The sequence below is a fragment of the Morus notabilis genome, unplaced genomic scaffold, assembly GCF_000414095.1.
Source record: "Morus notabilis unplaced genomic scaffold, ASM41409v2 Scaffold748, whole genome shotgun sequence".
NCBI lineage: Eukaryota > Viridiplantae > Streptophyta > Magnoliopsida > Rosales > Moraceae > Morus > Morus notabilis.
Genome location: NW_010362182.1, coordinates 185,101 through 193,739, shown reverse-complemented (window position 1 = coordinate 193,739; position 8,639 = coordinate 185,101).

Here is an 8,639-nt window from a genome sequence, read left to right as displayed (position 1 = left end):
TTTTTTGAATGGCTATCTTGAGGAAACCATCTATATGGAACAGCCAGAGGGTTACATAGAGGAAGGCCAAAAGCAGAAAGTCTGCAAATTGCAAAGGTCCATTTATGGCTGAAGCAGGCTTCTAGATCATGGAACATTAGGTTTGATGAGGCTATAAAGTCTTATGGATTTGATCAAAACATTGATGAACCATGTGTCTACAAGTACAAGAAAGAAAAGAAGGTGGTCTTCTTAATTCTTTACGTCGATGACATCCTACTCATTGGGAATGATGTGGGATTGATGACAGATGTAAAGGAGTGGTTAGCCAACCAATTCCAAATGAAAGATTTGGGAGAGGCAAGCTATGTTCTTGGGATTAAGATTATTCGAGATCGCAAGAAAAAGTTTTTGGCGTTGTCACAGGCATCTTATATAGACAAAGTGTTGTCTAGGTATTCGATGCAGAATTCCAAGAAAGGGAATTTACCTTTTAGGCATGGTATTCACCTTTCTAAGGAATAATGTCCAAAGACTCCACAACAAGAAGAAGATATGAGACGGTATCCCTACGCTTCGGCTGTGGGAAGCTTTATGTGTGCCATGTTGTGTACAAGACCAGACATCTGCTATGCAGTGGGAGTGGTCAGTCGCTACGAGAGGAAAATTTTTTCTCCCAAAAAAATTCCACATCGTGCATGCGTTGGTGTTTGTGGAAATTTGAGTGTTTCAGAAACCTGTTTTGTCTAATGTGTGCCCACACACATGTCTACATGGAATCAAGGAATTGACGTGGAAGACTTTGGTTTTTTAAACACAAAGCTTGGAGCAAGGACTGTTCGTGGACAAAGAACTCAAGTTATCATCCGAGTCGGCTTCCAGGTATTTTTCCGGATTGAGTTCTTGATATATAAATTAATGTGATTAATTTATTCGTGCATAAGTTAATATAATCTATAGTGTATCTCAAAAGTTTTATGAAAATTTTTGTTATACACAATCCGCCTTTCCCCACGCTTCCGCAGCCGAATTTGATTCGGCATCCAACAGTTCCATGACTAAACAAGCCATGGTTTTCAAAGCATTTTTCTTTCGTAAACCAATCTCTTTCTTTAAAACATTTTCAAGGCCAAAATCCTTTTAAAAACAGGCTCACAAGGAAAAGGGATAGAAATATTGGAAGAACTTTTCTCCCTTTTTTTCTCCATGAAAACCGGCCACTATAGCTAATAGGAGAGAAAAAATTGTGTTTTCTATTTTTCTACAATCTACTATTTATAGAGAGGCTCTCAGACTTCTATGAAAAATCTACCTTATCTCAAAAGATAAAGTTTCCAGAATTTTAGAGATAGTTTTCCATTTGACTTTTGAAACAAATTTTTCAATCTCTTGTCTCTTGGCACTTGTAAAATTTGGCAACAACAGGGAAATACCTTGTGGTGTGGTGAAGATGTTAATCCATTCATCTCAAGTCCCCAAATGAAGCTAATTTGGGTTCTCCCCGAAAACAGGGGTCAAAACAGCATTTTTCAGGCCAAACAGGGTCAAACCTGTGTGCACCGGTCGGCCGGTGACAGAGCAGTGCAACACTACCGGTCGACCGGTAGTGTGCACACCGTTCGACCGGACCGGTCGACCGGTTAGCCCACAATCTGATCGACCGCATGGGTTAACCGATTTCCATGTGATCTAGTCGACCGCACAGGTCGACTGGTGGAATCAGCTGCGCGAGAGAAGCTCGTGGAAATCAGTCCAAAAACCTGCAAATCCAGTCCCAAATCAAAAATATTTCAAAGGGAAACCACTAGATCTGAGTTCTAGGTCCTAAAACAAGTCCAAAGAACCCAAGATCTCCAATTTCTACCCTAGTTTTTCTTAAAAACCATCAAAATCCGGTTTGAACCAAAAATAAGTTTTGAAATTCAAAAACTTGAGATTCAAGAGAGGTTCTTTCAGAAATCTTACCTCGAATCCTTCTCTCGACGTTGAAAACTTCTTTAAATCTTTCCTTGGCTCAAGATCCGTTTGATTTGGGACAAAATGAGAGAGAGAGAGAGATGCATGGGAGGGTGAGAGAGAGAGAAAGTGAGAGAGGGATGCACGGGAAGGAAAAAGGAAAGAAAGAAAAGAAAGGAAAAGGAAAAGAAAAGAAAAGGAAAAAGAAAAGAAAAGGACATGTGTACAATATTTTAAATGAGCAGTCCAGAAATGCGCCCATACACACTTCTGGGTTTAAATGAATTGCTGAGAATAATTTAAATACCTTGGAACTATTTAAACTCACACGTGTCAGAAACATTTATTAATTAAACTCAATTAATAATCTAGATTAGGCACACTAATAATCTCAATTACCTTAATTACTCTTAATTAATTCTTCAGGGTGTTACATGATAGAAAGATAATATGAATCAAAATACGGTTATCAAGTAGAAAGTCCAACTCCAGTTCAGAACAGATTAAGAATAGAGCTCGAACTTAGAATCCTAAAAGTGAAATGGCAGAGAATGGCATAAGATTAAGATCCATAGTCAATGTCTCATAATGACATGGTTTAAGTTAACGAGGGAATCACCGAGACTAACACTCGAGACAAGGAAGAATTTTGATTCCTGAGTGACATAGGACTATGATATAAAAATTTCACGAATCAATACACTAATAATAACGAAGAGACCAACTCCTGGTCAAAACGGATTAAGAAAAGAATTCAAAGTTAGAATCCTGGAACCTGTGGGTTATGACCTACCACGCTTCCCAAACAAAAGCTGAACATAATTTAATATCAGAGATAAGCGTCAATCTCTCGACAAAGTCCATAGCCACCATTGTCATCAATAGAAGAAAGAACGGCGTCTCATCAACACAAGAATCCATGAAGTAAACACTCTTGAGTAAAACACTCTCAAGAGATAAAAGAATGCATCAGTGAATTGGAACGAGTAGCTAGGATACAAAGCTAGATTGCAACACTAAACTTGCGCATTGATCAAATCGGAAAGAACTGATCAAGGAGGAAGGAAACTTTAATTATTAAAACTGCTCAATTTCAAGTCGTTGCTCTCCCTCAACTTAAACCCCCACATTAGACGTATCAAAAGTGGAATGGACAAATATCGAGAATTCAACTACGCAGAAGTCCGAATGAATATCATCTCAAAACTGAAATCTTCATGAGAATTTCGAAGTCAATACTGATTTTGAATTTGAAACTGACAAGAGTCAAGAGAACTTATGGAAACAAATCAATAACCAGCGGGTCGAAATCAATACTTCCCGAAAACTTCAAAGTCAACTTTACCCTTGATCTTCATATCGATAAACATCAATAATAGAAACATGAATTCCATCCATCAAAGTGTTCTAGGAAAATTGAAACGGACTCTAACGTCAAATTCTCAAGTGCAACTGTATCATGTAGTAACTAATATTGTACGACATGTCCCGACACAGAACTGTTAAAAAAACAATACAACTCAGTAAAAACTCACACAGGCTCGATTTCCCATAGAATTCGAAGCCGTGCTCTGACACCAAAAGCTGTCACGACCCCAAGGATAGGGCCGTGATTATTTTAAAATTTAACTTAATTAAACTAGACTATTTAACCAAATCACAAAATAATTACATATATATCAATATAGTTTGCCACGGAGACTTTCTTTCACAAATAATATTTAAAACAGTCCATTAAGTCCAAGAAAAATAGTACAACTCAGGGACAATGTCGACCAATACAGTTTGCATACAGAAATACAGTACATCTCAGAATTTAAAATCGTAAATCTGAAACAAACGTAATCTTTCGAATCTCGCATCTTCAATCCATTGGCATCCACTTATCGCGCTGCAAATCTAAACTACTAACTCTAGAGGAGGGGTTTAAAACATTGAAAACATAATAAAAGTGAGCGGAAGGCCCAGTAGGATATAATTTTATAAAACATTTTAAATAAAGGTACTCACGGTCCGAAGACATACACCCGGAACTGATCATCCTTTTTAGAAAAGGAAATACTCACATAGTAGAAAATATTTGTATAATGAAAGTGTGTAGCTCATCATATCACTGAACAAGGAACGGTAAAATGTCTGTCTAGTGAAAAGTGCAGAGCCATAATTCCACTGAGCAAGAAGTGGATCCGTACGGGTTTCGGGACCTGCCCCCAAGGATGCGATTCCCACATCCCGATCTCTGAGGCCACCATGCGTTGTATCATTCCTTAAAGTATTTCATTTTAAGAAATGATACTCTTTAAAATCTCATTTCTAAAATCATTGGAAAACTTAATAGCATTCTCATGCTATTTCTTTAAAATCATTTTCTTTAAACATGTTTTGTTCTAAAACATTTTCATTGGCCAAAATCATTTAAAGTGAGGCTAACAAGGATATGGACAAGAATATCCTACCTCTCGGATGTCAAACCTAGGCTAGCCTTCCGTTCTCCTAGCATCCGCTTTCCTTAAAGCATTAATACTTGACCTTCTCCACTAGCTTTATCACAAAAGTAATATCTTAGGAAATATTTCTCATTCCTAAAATGAATTAAGCTCAATCATGTTTAATTGTTTCCCATTAGTGTGCCTTGACTCAAATCTAATTTCACAAATGATTATATAATCAATTTAAGGGTTCTTTAAAGATTGAAATCCAATCCATGAGTTTAGTTTTCTATTTAATTTCAACTTAAAAATAACTTTTTAAAGAAATTTCGGCAGCATGCCAGCATAAATAGGAAAAATGCCAAACCTGCAAATCAAGTTCAATTTCAAAATAATTCTCCAGAATCCATCATAATTAGTTTCCAATCAACTAAACAAGTCTAATAACTGAAAACCCCTAAATTTCAATTTATTTCAACAACAATTGTTCAAATCCAAACCCTAACTCAAAATTATTCAAATCTAACCAAAATCAAACTTTCTCAAGCTTAAAATTCGAATCAAAGAGTGGGTTTCTAAGGGGTTTACCTTAAATCAGTTGATGGAGCTTTGGCTCCCTCAGTTTCTCCCATTTTCGTTCATTTTTTTTTCTGAGGCTCTCGGCCAGCCAGCCAAGAGAGAGAATAGCGAGAGGGAGAAACAGCCGGAAAGGGAGAGAGAGAGAGAGGCAACTAGCGGGAGAGAGATCCCGGAGAAAGTGGCCGGCGTGAAGGAAGAAAGAGAGGGAGATGGGCGGCGTGAGAGGAACCAGAGGAGAGAGAAGAGAGAAAAGAAAGAAAGGAAAAGAGAGAGGGAGAGTTTGTGGTCTAGGCAGCCCACGGGAAGTAAAGGGGAAAAAAAGAAAAAAAAAGAAAGAAAAGAAAGGAAAAGAAAGAAAAAAGGAAAAGAAAAGAAAATTAAAAGAAAATACATTAAAATTAAGTGTATTTTCAAAACAAATGAGGTGAAAATTGAAAAACTGAAAGTAATTTATAAGTCCTTAAAATAACTCAAAAGCTTAATCTTTAATCACAAGATTAATTAGAAAAAATCAGTTTTAGGCACACTAATATACACAATTAGCATAATTAAACATGCTTAATTCTAGAGGGTGTTACAGATACTCACTCACCCTATACTCAAAACTTGACACAGTACGCTTCCGAAATTTATTATACAAAAATATTACGCATCAAGTTTTTAGCGCCGTTGCCGGGGATTGACGTTTTAAATTGTTGTTAATATTGTGAGTACATAACTTGATTTTAATTTAGGCCTTTATTTCTCATTTTTAATCATTTTTTATTTTTATTTTCTTTTGTGTTACAAGGTACTTGGAGATGATTGATCAAAAAGTCCTCTTAAGATTCGCTCATCGAGACTCCGAGCCATTTTTTAGTGCTTGGGAGAGAAACAAGGAGTAGCTCATTCAGTTTCCCGACCATGGTTTCCGGAGGGAGGTGTGATGCGAAATTTTTTTGTGTATAATAAATTTCCGCAAGCGTACGGTGTCAAGTTTTGAGTATAAGGTGAGTGAGTATCGTCTCCACAAATATTTAAACACAAATTAAGCTTCGCCTTTAGAATTAGAAAATAGGAATATTGATCGCCTCTCGGCCTCACAACGACCTAAATCCTAATTTGATTATCTAACCGTTGATCTCCTCTCGGTCTCACAACAACCTAGACTATGTTTCTCAAATCTAGATAAAGAACTCAATCTCTCTCGAGCATCAAATTTACAATCTAAAAATCATCTAACTCATTGGCCAAATAAATTAGAAGCATTAAGCATAGAGAAACATAAATGGATTGAAAACGAAATTAAATTAACAATCAACAAAATATTCAAAACATAGTTCAAATAAAACTACATCAAGTCCTAGATTTAATGTCTAGCTCAACATGGAAAAATAGATGAAAGAAGATAAAACCCAATATCCATTGAAGAGCTTCCAAGGACCTCCAAGATGAAGGATTTCGGCCTCCTTTTGATGTTTTCTTCACTTTTCCGGGCCCCCTCTCTCAAATGGCAACTATTTCCTTTTATACTACAACATTTCGGAGCTAGGGTTTCATACGTGCGCTGCAGCCTGCGAGAAAACGCGCTGCAGCACGCGTTTTTGGAAGAAGGAGCTCACTGTCGTGGGCTGAGGCGCGCTGCAGCGCCCATTGGGGCTAATTCTAAGCCCTTTAGGCATGCTACAACACCCATTGGGCGCGCTGCAGCGCGTGGGTAGGCCTGTGGGCTTCTTTAGGAGATATATCACCTATTTACAGGCGACATATCGCCTGTCGTTCTGTTATCTGTGCACCAGACTAAGGCAGGTGACATAGCCCCTATAAGAGGCGACATATCGCGTCTGTCGCTGTTTCTTGCACATAGGTTTATTCGATTTCACCCACTCCTGCTATAGGTGGGCTGGAGCACACTTTCTTGCATTCCAAAGCCACCTCTTTTGTGCCTTAAAATCCTCTTTCGCCTCCTCTTGTCATTGATTCACAAGTTGGGCAAATATTCTTCTTTTCTTCATGCAAAATCATCCAAGTTCGCATTTATTTATAATTCCTATAAAAAGCACACAAAAGACATTAAATTAACAAAAATGCTTGAAAACTTACAAATATTCAAACTTAAAAGTACTTGATTTGTTGGTAAAAATACCCGTCATCAAATACCCCCAAACTCAAACATTTTCTTGTCCTCAAGCAAAAGAAAAGAAAGAAAAAGAAAACACAAATCAAGTACTAAGACACAAACAAAAAAGTGTGAGTTTTGTATCAGGTCAACAACTGTGCATGTATATCTAAAGCCACATAATGCTCTAAGCTCAAAAGAAATGCAAACACTGAGATTATATAGAATTTCAACATCAAGCATCAATTTCACTCCACTCAAGACTCTCAAAGTGTAAGTGTGTGCACAATCAATCTCAATCAACCAAATAAAATCCGGATAGACCTATGTGCCAAGGAGACTATGAGTGATATCTTAATAAGAACTACCATAGGCCCATTTTTCGTGTCACTCTCCACTAATAAAGGTTCACTTGTCATTGAAGATCAAAAGGACTTTTGAGGGTTGTAATGTATGGCTAGGGTAAAAGGTGGATGAGATTAGAATTTTTAGGCTCAAATCACCCTAGGCCTGTGTCACAACTCATGGACCTCACATGACTCCCAAGAAAGAAAAAAAAATATTTTACCAACTCCTCATTTCATCATACATTCACTTTCAATTGAACCCAAAAAGAAATAAAAGCCACAAAAATTTGAGAAATAAAGACCACACCCCCAAACTCAAAATCAACATTGTCCCCAATGTTGTAAAGAAATGGAAATAGTAACTCAATTCCTCATCCGATTAACTCTTATTATATATTTTTTTCTTTACTATTTTTTTTTCTTCTCTTTTTTTTTGTTTTTTTGTTTTGTTTTTTTGTTTTTTTTTTAGAATGAAAAAGAACACAAGCCAATCCACTAATGATTTCCTAAACATAACCCAGACTTGCTCTCAATCTTAGCATTTAATGCAATCATGCCTAGTAGTGATGGGTTTAGGAAGTGAGAATGCATTTGGTGGTTTGGATGTACAAACATGGGTGATGAACGAAATAAGCAATATGGCTCAAAGGGGGTAAGCAAATGATGAATTTTCTTTTCAAGGGTTAGCTTCAAAGGCCCAATCGATCCGAATAAAATGCCTTAATCTTCTCTCTAATGATACTAAACTAACAATTTCGCCTCAAGTTTCACTCAAATGCGTTCTAGTGTTCATGAGATATCAAAGTCTACCTAATGCACATAAATGTTCTCCAAATGCTCAAAAGATCAAGTGATCATGATTCATGGTGCTTAAAAGTAGAGAATCAAGAGTGAATTTCAATCAATGCGAGTCAAGCACACAGAAATCTCAATGAAATACATTTCAAAAGACCTAAGAAAGCATCAAGTGATTATACTCATCATTATTATCTAGTCATTTCATCTCAACAAAACTCACAATTTATTCAAACAACCTAAAAGAAAAGTGAGTAAAAACATGACCAAAAGAGCACAACGCAATGGAGACAAGTCATAACAACCAACTCACAAGTAATGCCCAAAATCCACTAAAATCAACCACAAAGTGTCTCACCCCTAAACTCAAAATCAAACAATCATTAAAATTAATAACAAGGGAATAAAAACACATACCGGGGAGGCGAGACAATCTCGCCTCCTAGTATGGTTGGC